Source organism: Pinus tabuliformis, chromosome 8 (genome assembly GCF_031772625.1).
Source record: "Pinus tabuliformis cultivar Carrire ecotype Pingquan chromosome 8, CPIR1, whole genome shotgun sequence".
Lineage (NCBI taxonomy): Eukaryota > Viridiplantae > Streptophyta > Pinopsida > Pinales > Pinaceae > Pinus > Pinus tabuliformis.
The window spans coordinates 766761045-766775666 of NC_142294.1; the positions used below are offsets into that span (position 1 = coordinate 766761045).

At 36.5% G+C, this 14622-nt stretch overlaps 2 pseudogenes; both read left to right on the forward strand.

Annotated features, from left to right (window-relative positions):
* Positions 1 to 230: 230 nt before the first annotated feature.
* Positions 231 to 3829, forward strand: LOC149237834 (uncharacterized; annotated as a pseudogene).
* Positions 3830 to 6001: 2172 nt separating this feature from the next.
* LOC149237835 (arogenate dehydrogenase 2, chloroplastic-like) lies at positions 6002 to 7876 on the forward strand (annotated as a pseudogene).
* The last annotated feature ends 6746 nt before the right edge of the window (positions 7877 to 14622 follow it).

A 14622-nucleotide genomic window follows, 5' to 3' on the forward strand; every position in this document is an offset into this window, starting at 1 on the left:
GCAGCTTAAATCCTTGATTAACCTTGAGAGGTGTCACAACCATTAGTTTATTTTGCATGCACAATTTTTGTCAACGGCAAAAAAGCTTTGCATGTGCAGTTGCAGTGCTTGAAAAAGTAACTAGAGATTTAAGTCCAGTTGGGAAAGGAAACCGAGAATGAAGGAGAAACGATTTGCACTGTACGTTGTAGGATTTAGGATCTAACTCTAGTTGAGAAAGGAAATGGAGAATGAAGGAGAAACGATTTGCACTATGCGTTGTAGGAAACGACTCGTTTCGCGACCCGTTTCGGAAGAAACCAATTTCTGGCCAACGAGAACGAGAACGGCGTATAAGACGGTGTTTCTTGTATCATTTTGTTTCTAGAGGGGCTTTTGCCAGAAATGTTGCCCCTCGTCCCGTTTCTGGTAACATAGCATGATGGGTGGAGACGTCAGATAGTTATTCGATCCAAACCCAAATTCTTGCCCTGCTTCTGAGGAGAATGTGGGACTGAAGCGAAGTTCTGATTCAGAGTCTATGGGTGGAGACGTGAAAGAGTTACAGAGCCCATAAGAGATTTCTTTATCTGTGTCACAGGGTGGGCTTCCTTCTCCTCCAATGCAATCTTTTCCCCACCACCAACTGCATGATTTCAATCCAGATTCTATACCCAGAGCTCCCTTTCTTCCACAGGTGCATAGCCTCACAGCAGGGGAGAGAGAGTCTGAGCCTGTGCAACGCATCACTGAACTGGAAGGGTTGACATTCACCCTCGCCGATGGCTTGGAAATAGAAGAGCGAAAGAATGCAGAATTGGAGATTAAATTGAAAGTAAAAAAGCTCAAGAGTGGAGAATTGAAGAAAAAATTGAAAAGAGGAGAAGGAAAGAAGCAAACTAGAGATTAAACTAGAAAAATTAGTACCTGATTTTAGATTTTTGTGATCCATATTCATTTTGATAAAAAAAATTCGGATTAATCACATCATGAGTTTTTGGTGGACATTTTGAACTATCTAATATAATTCATCATTAAAACAAAAATTGGAACTATCCAAAAAAACTCATGATGTGATTAATCCTAAAAAATTTATCAAAATCAATAGGTATCATTTTAATATCTTTTTATGGAAAGCTGGTACTGTTACGTATTTTCTATCAAAGGTTTCTGTCGTCAGCAGAGTTCAGACTGAGCCTTTTTAGAAGGATTTAAACAATTTAGTGATTAGTTTCAGGCCCACTGGTGACACTGCAATTGCTAGCAGGGAAACGGATGCAATGCGCTTTGGTATAAGGTACATTTTGCTGCCTATTTTGTTGTTACCTGAATTCTTAAATAATTGTAGTCTATTAATCTATTTCTGAAAAATAACTTGCCCTCCATATGCAGGGTTATCAGATATAAGGCATTACGACTGTCACAAATTCGTTGAACAGATTGCATATAATCTGATTTTAGTTGTCTGCAAACAACAAGAATGAATTCTTAATGATTATAGTTGTCTGAAAACAGCAAGAATGAATTCCTAATGGGACAGAAATAAATTAAATTAACATAAATATTTAGATCTTGCTATGAAATTATATTAGTTCAGATGCATATTAAAATATTTTAATTTTATTTATTGCATATTAAAATAAATATTTTATTTATTATTTTATTTATTATTGAGAATGAATTTTTAGTATATTGAATTGTAATATCAACTACAAATTTAGGCACTGTTTTTTTTAGGTAAATCAGGTCATCGTCAGGTAATTTGAATTTTGGATCTCAATTTTCACAGTTTTCACATTACTTCAATCACTCATTAAACTGCCCTGTCACGTGGTAAAATAATATTTTAAAGTAATTATTTTTTAAATAAAAAATGCTTTTTCTAAAATTTTTGAATAAAAACTCTAATTCATTATAGATCACCCAATACAGAAAAGAAAAATTAAAGTTAAATATATAAAAGATTTAACAAAATAACATGAAAATTATAAATTTAAAATATATAATATCAACCACTCAAACATCCTAAAATTTTCCAAACACTAAATTCAATTATATATCTGAAAATATATTTTAAACAACATACAAACACAATTTCTTTTGGAATATTATATTGCTCAAGTGCGAACCTATTTTAGAAGGCAAAATAAATAAATACATATCTATATATATTATTTTTTGAATGCTATATAAAGTATATATTATGCATCTCTCTATTTATTTATTTATTTATTTTTTATTTAAAAAATATTTTGTTTTTATTTTAAAAAATATTTATAACTCAAAAAAAAAATTAAGCAGCAACTTCATATTAAATTATATAATACCCCTCTCCACACAATACACACTTTTTCAAATTTGTTTATAGAATTTCAATTTAAAATAAAATATCATAACTACAATAAAATGTCATAACTACGCTTATTGACATAATGTTACCAGTAACAATGCCAACGCCTTTTTATTTAAATACATTATTCTTATTTTCTCAATTTCCATGTTTTTGAGAATCTTAATTTCCCAAGTCTTACTTATATATTTACGCCGCGTTTCCCTCTGAAATGAACTCCCCCAAATGCCTTTCTGTCTTGATCGTAGCCGTTAGATCTTTTGTTAGACGATTGAACAAAAATCAGCAGTCTGATTTAATAAAAAATGTTTTAAAACATTTAAAAACCCTAAAAAACGTTTCACTTTCCACTTGACATCTGTGGAGAGTTCTTGGAGTTTATGGCTGTTTAAGTTTACGGGCTGTTGGTCCCTTTGATGGAGCGCTACTACGAGCCCAGCAAGCTTGCAATTGTTGCTGTGGGTCTTGTTCTCCTTCCCATTTGCATTAGGTTCGTGCTTCCTTCCATAGAAATTTCAAGGTTTGTCATGGTGCCACTCAAGGAGTCCCTGCCACAGGTATGCAGTGTGATGCACACTTGGCTCACCCCTTCAATGCTTTTTGTGTTATTGAATCTGGTCATTGGGACTATTGCAGTCACCTCTAGCAGAGGTCCCCCGCCAATGGCAATAATAATAAGAAGAAAGCTGGCAATATGCGTAGGACTACATTTGATAAACATGGACAGAATTTTGAAGAAGAAGAAGAGGAGCTGCAATTTAGGCCTCCACTGGTCGAGCCTTCAAGGCTGAAAAAACATAAATTTCCTGAGGGTAAGGCTCCAAACCCACCGGGTTTTTCACAAAAAACCCATCATTTTTCTCCCCAGGTTGAGTCTTCAAATCCTCCAGAGTTTCTGAGAAAAACCCATCAATTTTCTCCTCCGATTGATCCTCCATTTTAGCCTCAGTTTTCAGGAAAATCCCATGATTTTTCTCCTCTGGTTGAGCCAACCCAAAGCTTTTCTCATGTGGGAATGAACAAATCTAAAGTGGCTGCATCCAACGTCTTGGAAGTTCCTCATAATGAAGATATGACCAACTGTGTTAGGACTGAAGATGGCACAAACCCAGATGGCCTATCCACGAACGAACTGAATGCAATGGCTGAAAATTTCATTCATAATTGCAAGCAGCAGCTCATGTTACAGAGGATTCAATCCCGCAATGAAAGGAGGGGCAAATAGCCCAGCCCCATGGAAGGCCTTGGGCTATATCATTGTACTCGGCAATTTTTAGGCCGATTGCTTTAAATGGTTATATTTTTCGATTATGGAAAGGCAAGCATATGAATTTCCTGTAATTTTTGTTAATGTTTAATACAGAACACGAGGCCTTGTGCCTATGTTGTTAGCCTTGTTGCATCTGGCACCTCGCCAAGATGTTTGCCGGTGAAAATCAATTTTACATGTATTGGAGTCTTGGTATCCACAAAAAGTCATTTTCAGATGTTTCTGTTTCAGTAGCAGATTGCTGGATCCTTCCATAATCATCTTATTGTGTCTATTCTGTCTGAATTTGAACATGACGGTGATTCTTTGTTAACATTGTCGTATTCATTCATATGAAGCAGTCTATGGCATAGGTGCCTAATTGAGCTGAACTTGTTTCATTTACATGGTCCAATCTTCTTCAATGCTGGAAACATTGACAGGCTTTGCAGAAAACTTTTTACAGTATTTTGGTTTTAATGCCTCAATAAGCAAGCATTCTGTTTGTCCAAAAAATATGTTGTTGTCATTGAGAACTTCCGCGAGTAATAGGTCTATTGACGAACAAGCTCTGTGTTGTTATTGTTGAATATATATGAAGCGTCTAAATGCTAAAGAAAATGAATTGTTATTATTGAATATATATATGAAGCATCTACTAGTAAGCAAGCAAGCTTTTAGTACTCAAATGCCTGTTGTAACTCTTGCTCGACAAGAATGGATTTTATTATTTTTATCTCTTTCATTGTCAACAGTCCTAGTCATAGTCCATATCCAAAGTCAGGTTGGCTGCTGTTAGAAGCTGATAATGTGAATCCTCTGTCTTCTTAATAGTCTGCTATTGTATTCTCTTCAAAGACTTAAACATACCAAGCTGATAATTTAAGTATATCTGCCAATGACACAAACAAACACATATATAATATATATAATACTGGCTGATAACCTTTAGTTCTAGTGCTATGTTTAGTCTGTTTCTTGTTATCCTCTCCGAGTAGGGCACAGTATTTTGAGATGTTTAATATTCTTATTGGAAGATTTGTAGAAAAAATTACAAGGGACACCATAGATTTGCGCAGCAAGATTTTTCATACCAAGGTTTTGATGGCTGCTCAAGTGATCAGATGTGAGAAGCCTAATGGCTTAGAATACATGAAATTGAAGGGATGAAGGCTTTCATATGGAGATCCAGAAGTGGTTTACTTCCATCTGTAGATAGGGTTGAAGTTAAATCCATGATGATCTCAAAACCTGTGCAGATGTTTAGGCCTCTCCATCAGGTCTGTGCTTGCACAATGCTTTGGAACCAAGCTCCATTTCTTAAAGAATGGATCATGTACCATGCTATGTAGGTGTCCAGAGGTGGTTTCTTTATGATAACAACAGTGATGAAAACATAGAAGTGGTAGCTAAACAACGTAATGCATTTTCTGATGACAAGACACCAATTTATTGTATCTATTTGATAATGGGCATTATTTTATGAACGGGTTAATACACACCATCGCATTGACTTAATTGTATCTGGTTTGAATCAATTATGGGCAAAATAAACCCCCCTCTAAAATCTGAACAGAGTATACGAAAGGCCTGATTTCAATATACTGGGTTCTAAAAGAGCTGGGTCCCCAACTGAAAAAAGGAGCAATTTTTAGACACTTTAATTCTATGTATCGGATTTGTAATGGCATCACTTCTCCAAGTCTTGTTTGAATCAGTTGTGGGCAAAATAATTCCACCACCAAATTCTCAACACACTAATCTAGAACTATGTAAACTCTTAAGTAGTACAAAATCTACCAACCAATTCCTATCTGGACAGCTCTGCATAACTTTCAGAATCTATTTGAGAAGAACAAACTTGCTTCCCAAGTACAACATCAGACTCAGGTATCCTCATTTAACGTTTATGCGTGGTAGATATGTGAAATGGAAGCATCCAAGAAAATTCATGAAAGATACTGCAATTTTCTGATATTTTGTATCTCTGCATCAGCCTGAGATGCTTCTTTAGAAGCACCAGCTGCAGTTTCTAATTCAGGGAGGATGCAGTTTGGCTGTTTGGGAGGGCACCCACAGTTTGTTTCCTCCTTCTGTTTACTTCCACCTTCCTCCGCACAGAATGCAATGTTGTATTCTTATTGTTTCTGGATAGAGGGATTACTACTACCATTAAAAATAGACACCCAACTTTTGTCTTTAACATTGCCAAACATGTCTTGAGGTAAAGCATTTTTTCTCAAAATGTGTTACTTTACATTAAGAGATTTTTTACAAAAGAACACTGGAAAGCTCTTCTTGTGTCAAGTCCTCTTCATCATGGCCTGGAACTCATTTCTTTTTTTTCTTTAGCTATAGCCTCATCTTTGTGTTGGTGCCCAATAGGGATCCTCCCCAGTGAAGAATACACAGTTTCTATAAGGATGCCCAATCTTGAGAAGTGCTGCTATTTGGTCACTATCCCTGTTTGTAGAAATATCTATAACAGGGTAAATCAGTTCCAGTTGTGTCCCTATCTTTAGTTCCAATCAATAATTGAATATCTGCATATTCAGGCTTATTCAAAATAGGATAAATCAAAGTTGATTTCCATAGCTTTGGCCCATCTAGATTGAAGAAATACCTAGATGGTGGTCTGATAGCAGGTTACACCTGCAGGTTGAAGAGAATGGAGAGGCATAAATCTAGCGTTCTATTATCTGCATTGAACCAAAGCCTGATAAACGTAGTCCATCATTTTCATCTCAGACATAATTATCATTACATGAACCTTCTCAGAGGATTTGCAGTGTTCCTGAGGTGATATATCTATGTTCATCTATTCTAGTGACACAGTCTGTGTTGAGGTCATTTCCAACTCAAAGATAGAAGAGAAACACATTTTTTGCAGATGTAATTTCTGTCAAAGAGTTTTCCGCAATCTATTTTTATAGGTATTACCTCCAGAATTTTGTATATTGTGCATCCATCCTATGTTTGAGCTTGAGAGCAGGAAAGTTGGGTGGAATGGCCTTCCTTTTGTTTATGACAAGGTTAGAGTTGGCCAAGGAGAAAGAGTAGAACGTTGTTGTAAGTTTTTGGATATATTTGCAAAATAAGGATGTAGGATGGTTGAGATGTCATGTGCTGAACATGATCGCCATGCTGCTGAAAGTTAATTTAAAAACTACAGGTATTACCTCTAGAATTTCGTATATTGTGCATCCATCCTATGTTTGGGCTCGAGAGCGGGAAGTTTGGGTGGAGTGGCCTTCCTTTTGTTTGTGACTAAGGTTAGAGTTGGCCAAGAAGAAAGAGTAGAATGTTGTTATAAGTTTTTCGATATATTTGCAAAATAAAGATGCAAGATGGTTGAGATGTCATGCGCTGAACATGATCGCCATGCTGCTGAAAGTCAATTTAAAACCTAGACTGTGGGAAGGATGTTATCCAAGTCGAACTTAGAATCTACTCCAATTAATATTAAAAGCTATGAAACATTGCTCAAAATTGTTGACAACACTTGTGGAAATAGCTTTGATCTTTATTATGGTTTATTTATGTATAACAACAATGCAACATAATAGTAGGAGAGATTGGAAATGGCTTTCGATGCTTTAAAGAAACAGTTTGTAGGGTAGTTGCACGAAATAGTTAGAAAACAATTATTTGAAGGGATTAGTAGTGAGAAAGTTTCTCAACAAACTTCAGCATTTGCTGAAATGCAAAATTCTCCACAATTCAAATAATTCTTCCGATAAGCAAAAAATACATGAACTCTCTAATGTCGTTAAGGGGCTATCTGATGTAGTTAATAAAGTTCAATAGGGATTTATAATTTCTATCTGCTCCTCGCCACTTCTTGGAGGTATTTAGACTGCAACATTTTTAGAGATTTCTTTCACAATGCTTTGTATCTTTTGTTTATTACGCCGTAAGGCGTTTCCCTCTGAAATGAACTCCCCCAAATGCCTTTCTGTCCTAATCGTAGCCGTTAGATATTTTGTTAGACGATTGAACAAAAATCAGCCGTCTGATTTAATAAAAAATGTTTTAAAACATTAAAAAACCTTAAAAAACGTTTCACTTTCCACTTGACATCTGTGCGTCAAGCTTCCGGGAGAGTTCATGGAGTTTATGGTTGTTTCCGTTTATAGTTTCGTGGAGTTTATGCTTGTTTCAATTTACGGGCTCCAATTTCTGTTTGTATAGTCGAATCGGCATTGGCAATGGCATCCCCCGTATCCTCATGCCCCCAAAACCCTTCTGAAACTGAAATCGGGATAGAAATCGCACAAACTGGTGAAAGGAAACCGTGATACGACTCCACTAGCGTTCAAACCTGGAGAGATGTCGTTTCTCGTGTTGCAGAAATAAGGGGTTTCGATCTAGACGCATATAATGGGTGAGATCTCAACCCTCCCCTCTCAGTTTTGTAGTACTTCACACTGATTAGATATACATAGGTTAATGTTGATAACCCAGATAGCGATGACAAGAGCTCTCAAATATCATGCTACAAAAGCTGGAGTCACCAGCTACTTCAGCACTGCGTGAAGAAGCTTTGCCACAATACAGCTTATCGTGGCATTGCTATGAAGAAGTTGCAACTTCTTGATAGTAAAGGTGGTTTGGTGGAGCGATTTTTGAGGAGGGTGCGATTACCAAACCTTAGATGGCTTCGCTGGAATAAATGCCTCTGGTTTTCTCTGCCTTCTTGGATACCTATGAAGAACCTTAGGGTTTTAGAAGTGCGGGGGAAGAAATTGAAATCATTGTGGCAATCCGGATATCAGGTAAATAAAATTTTGGCAATTTAAAGTATGTGTTTATTCGTTATTGATTTCACATAGTAGGATCTGCAACGAATTTAAATGGTTTTGCAGAAGCTAATCGTCGAATTCTTTCTTACGATTAAAACCCTGGAACATTTTGTAGGCACCTTTGTTGTTGTGACAGTTAGTTATTTATTCTCCCTTTCAAAGTTACCAAAATCAATAGGGCACCTTAAGCACCTCGAACTGATTGTCCTCCATAAGATTAATCTTAAAACTTTGTTGGATGAATTTTGTCATTTGGTGTCGTTGAAACGATTGGAGTTAACAAGTTGCCCAAATCTAAAGTCACTGCCAGATTCCTTTGGGTGCTTAATAAGCTTGGATTACATCGATCTGTCTCACTCTTCTCATTTGCAGGTGCTTCCAAAGTCTTTTGGTAATTTAATAAACCTAAAAGACATAGGTCTGTCTCACTCCCTACAATTGTAGATGCTTCCAGGTTCTTTTGGTAATTTAATTCGTCTTCAATATCTTGATTTGAGTTGGCGCTATAATTTAACCGTCTCTAGCGAAACACTGGGAAACATTAGCACACTTGAATGTTTATATGTTTCCTATTGTAAGAACATTGAAATATTACCTCCACAAATAGCATATCAAAAGTACCTAAAAAAATTAAATTACTGCATTAAATGGGTAATATGCATTAAATTACCCAATCCATGATGAGGAGGGGTCCTTCGCATCCAAGCATCCATATTCATAAGACCGTCTTTCATAAGATCCTGGCTCAACGCATCAAAGTGCCCAATGACCTAATCAAGATGCCAAAATGAGGGTCCTCACAGTTCCCTCTGCTCATCGTGCTCGCCAAGACATAGGATCAGCCATGCAAATCCTTCTTCCAATGTGTTCTTCATGAGGCACCTTGAGAGATACCATACCTCTGATTTTATGTTCATACAGGCTGCTACAAGGGTCTACTCCAAAGTGTGTCGCACTTCTTCTATCTTCCAAACTTCCAAGGGTACTGTCACCGTTATCCAATGGTGTCAACACAAAGAAGTTGCATACTTTTCTTGGATGAACTTCCTTTGCTTCAGCTACTAGACAAAAATAGGATCACATGGAGGGTTGCCACTAAACCTTCTCAACAAAATCACATCAACTGCTAGATAATGACATTATGGAGGGCTTTTACTATTCTTCAAAAATCATTTTCAGATTGATGTCTAAAGGGACCATCCCTTCTCATAACTGCATCCTCTATTTTTATTTGCTTCTAGGCACCTCTTATGAAGGTTTCAAAGACATGAATATATATTCCTTATTGATTTGCAAGTTGGCTTGAATGGAACAGGCTTTTAACACTTGTATATATATATATATATATATATATATATATATATATATATATGGGCGCTTGTAACAGTGATAAGGACTTGGCCTCTTCTTCAATACACAAAATAAGGTTCCTTGATTTTACTAATATAGATGACATAGGATGCCCATTGATTGTCTTTTCAAGGCTTGCAAATATATGCATACAAAATCTCGACTTCCTTAAATTATGAAGGGCCTTAGAACTGTCCTTTAAAAGATTCTCCGCTTCCTTATAAATATGTGGAATGAGAAGTCCACCACCTTTCTTCTTTTATAACCCGGAGATCAAGAAATCACAGCCCCAATGACCTATACTGGTCGGCCAAATTCACAGAGCATGATAGTATATAGCAGTGCTTTATGTGACATAGGCTTCTTGGCCTTATTACAAGCACAAGGAATAAGTAGGCATCTTCTTAGATAAAACAATCGACATTAACAAAACTTTTTCTCTTCAATAACTCAGAGAACAAAGAGGCATGAATAGGTCGGATTCACTGTCTGAATTGAAGAGCGAGAGAGAATATAAGACAAAGTTCACCGAGCCATAACATTTTTGCCTCCATACCACAAGATCGAGAACAGAGTAATCCTTTCTCCAAGGTTGGCTTCATGAAATGACCTTTGGCATATTCTTGTGTTCTTGCACTTTTCTTGGCCTCTTAGGAGAATAAAGTTCTTTTCAAAAGACTTATCCAAAAGCATACTTATGCCCAGAATGTAAAAGAGAGATAGCTCCATTGCATAGCAGACCTTTATTGTTTCTTGTGCTCAGAACAATAGGAACACTTGGCTCCTTCTTAATGGTTCAGAGAACTAGGCCAACAACTCGGTTCTTCATTGCTCCATAGGAATCTCTTTAATTCATTGATCAAATCCGAATAAATATATGTATCCCTAGAGTCACTTATTTGATCCTCAACAAATTTGCTTGTTGGACATCTTTGTTTACAAGAGTTGAATTTATGTGAGCATCGGTGACTGGATGGAAGGACTTCTAGCTTCAGAATTCTGATGCAGAGGTGCCAAAGGGATCAGATCTTCAAACATACTGTTGACTGCTTTATCCAATGAGAAGCTTGGACTCAGATCAACAAATTCTTAAAACAAAACTCTTCATTGACTTCTTATCATGACACGTGGTTTAGCTACTGAAGGAGGACTTTAGCATCTTCAGATTTGATTAATGGCCTTCATGAGCTATTTAGCCCAGCTCTTACATATACCTAGACTTATATTATTTTTCGAGACCTCTCATGTTTTCTAAGGCTTGCAACAAGATACTTCAAATACATTACCAGTCCACTGCTTCATCTCTTGAGATTGCATTCCTCCTCTTGCTTGGGCTTGACCTCAGCTAGCTCTAATACCATGTTAATTTTTTAGTTAACATGTTCTTTGCTTAGGTCAGAGGTCAGTTACTTCATTAATCCATTAGCCCATTATTAATTCCATTAATCCATTAGAAATCACGTTGAACATTATCACATGACAGTAACTGATGAAAAAACATCAAACATAAATGCAAAAGACAAGCCAAGACAAGAGGACACCATGATTTAGCCTTAAAGCTAGGGAAAAACCTGACAAGGGGGAAAACCCACAGATCTTTTCTTCTTGATAATATCAAATGTTCACAGAGAGAGAAATCCATAAGTACAATGATACATTAGTCAAACTCAATAGTATTGACTTGCCATAGATGATCCCAATAAAATGACCAAAAGTCAAAGTCACATATGCAGAAGTCAACAATAGTCAAAGCTATCCTAGCCAGTCAGCAGTCAACAGTTAACAGCTCAGTCAAATCAGCCCAATCTATTCAGTAAAAGGAGAGAGAAATTCACCCTCTCTAGGCAGTCAAAATGCAGTCAAGGCAACCTTCAAAAGTCTGGTCAAAACTTGGTCAACAGTCTGCGGTTAAACCTACCTCAGAGTTGTGGTCAAACACCTCAGTTTGTGCTCGGTTCCTCTGCTCACAAGTGCAGCCTAGCTGGCAGAGTAATAATCCATCCAGGTCGCAGTCAAACAGTTGGTCAAAGTGCCTGGTCAATGCTGCTCTGTGTACTAGAAAAGTCAACCACAGAAAATCACAGGAAATCCGTCCTCCAAAAATTTGCACGTATGGGAGAGAGATAGTTTCTCAAAGAAAGTCGAATCCATCATGAGAGGAAAGAGAAAATCATGTGTGCTGATGCCAAAATGGAGTGAACTCATCTTATATTTAAAAAATTCAATGTGGGTCAAAGGTCATGTCTTTTGGGCTTCATGAGCCTACATGACTGTGGGGCTGACCTTGACCAAAACCAACATTGTGGGCTTGACTTCAAATATACATTTCTGCCTATCAGAATCCATCGTGATTTAGGTAAAAATTGGTCCTCTTGAGAAGAGGAATCCAATGCCATCATCATCTCATACAAAGGAGCCGTCCATAATGGAATTTGACCTTAGTTGACCATTTTTAACAATTGCCTATATAGAACATCTAGTTAAAAGACTAATTTTACTCTCAATAAACATTGGACAAAAACTTCTCTCGATCCAGTTTGAATCTGGTAGTATCAAACAAAATTTTCATTCCATAGATGAAACAACTTTTGTATTGCACAAGAGTTCAACTTTTTTGTCGAGAGGTATGTTCATGACACCTCACTTACAAACTAGTTTGTTGTAAAGTTCATCTTAACAATGATTGATTCACTCAAATGAAATAAAGTGGGCAATAGATCCACATACACATCCTACACACATGGACACATACATAAATATTGTGGGAAGGACAGGAAGATGTGCTGACCTGACTTGAAAAAGAAATTGTTTCAAACCAATGTTGTCAGACTTGGACTCTTCTAAGACTCAGCTTGGCTGTGACTCAGGAAGACTCAGCAGAATCTTTCAGACTTGGCAAAGAGAAAAAAAAAATACTCAAAATATGTGTTGGCAAGTTTCAAAGGAGTCTGGCAAGTGGGGATTATGACAGAAGAGTGTCTAGGAGTTACTCTTTTCAGCGGCGACTCAGTGGACTTGGCAAGATTCAGGAGTCCGAAAAGAGTCTGACAACATTGTTTTGAACAAGCATCAGTCACAGTCAAAAAGAAAATGAATAGACAAAAATCAGCACTCTTAATAGAAAGGATACATGTGTAGAGTTCTATTTAAGAGTTCAAGGCTAGACTCCAGTATAAAAGTAAATTCTGTTTGCTGCTGGAAACTGTAAAGTAGACAAACAACAAGCTAAGTATTTTATTTAGCTGAACCTGAAATGCTTTGAAAATGCTCAAACGTTAAAATCAGTCAAATTCCTGCCATTTATCTTGGACCTAATTTCATACATAAGCATGCTAGGAAACCACACTCCTCTATAAAATTATACAAGTTGTAAGACGATTATATAAACAATCATAGATTGAAACAATTTCGAGCAAAGGAAATGTTATTTCAATATATTGGCCCTGTTCAAGTTTTGAATGATTTAGAAATTAGCAGATCTATTAGATAATGGAGGCAGGAAATTTGCACTTATTTTCTGTCAAACCTGGTAGCTGATAAAAGATGATAAACAACTTAATCACACACATGTTGGCAAAGGCCTAATACTAAGAAGGCAGGTAGAAGTGGATGATTAAGATTGTTTATAGGTTTAGCCAACAGTTTATTGGTAACATGCTTAGTTTGAACTTTTGGTGATATTGTTTCATCACATAGGCTGACTACGGTTTGGTGAATTGTTACTGGAAATATACTTAAATCAAGATAAAATATAGGTGGTAATACCTAGTTGAATGGAGAGTCCCAGTATATTGGCCCTTTTGAGGATTATTACTTGACCAATTTGTTGCCTTAGTCTGCTGAATACATTTTTTTTGTTTTTGTTCGTTGGTTGTTGTTGTAATTGGTAAATTGTATACGTGATTTTCATTCACATGCTTATTGGAATAGTTGGCTCTTGAATAGGGTAGTCATGCAGTTGAGTATGTGAGAGGGGTTTGTAGAACGCATTATCTAATGAACTCTTATGTAGAGGCAAAAAGTCTCACTCATAGACTGATCAACTTACTAGAACTACTACTGCACTTTCTTCATCAACAGAAGCCACTTGAAAATGCTTGAAAATGAACTCTCTATAAGGGCCATTGTCAATAAAAATATTTGTAGTGGAGGGGGTTTCTACATGTTGACCAACCATGTAAATTGGATCTTATAAATTATAATTCTTGTTTTCTAGCCTTCTATTTCTGTAGATATCAATTTTGTAGTTGATGGCATACTTTTTATAAATAAATTTCCATGGCTATTACGGTTCACTTAAGAGCCAATCTCTTGCAGAGTTCAAAATTGAATTCATCTGTAACTGCCTTTGATTTAGGGAATGATCTAGAAAAAACTTTAGTGCCTAACAAGACTGTGATAATCACAACCATAAATGCAGCTTGGGCAGAAGAAAACAGTGTACTACATTTGTACATGTAGAGCCTTCAAATAGTTATTGAATCATGTTCTCCTCGTTGTAGTGGACCAGGGGTCATTTAATCGTTGCCAACATATTCATCGCACTACTATATTTTGCTGAAAGAAATATCTGATTTCAATGAATCTGCCTTTGCATACCAAGACTGGCATGAATGGTAAAATTCAATGAATCCGCCTCTGCCTGCCACTAGAAGTTGTTGGATGAAAATATTTGTTTTAAAGGCAAGAAATGGAATGGTTTTTTTGTTATTTGGATTACCAAATAAGTGGCTTATTTAAGATAGCTTATAAATGGAGGCATAAGTTCTGAGGATCTCATGGTGTTATTTCAATATATTGGCCCTATTCAAGTTTTGAATGATTCAGAAATTAGCAGATCTGTTAGATAATGGAGGCAGGAAATTTGCACTTCTTTTCTGTCAAACCTGGTA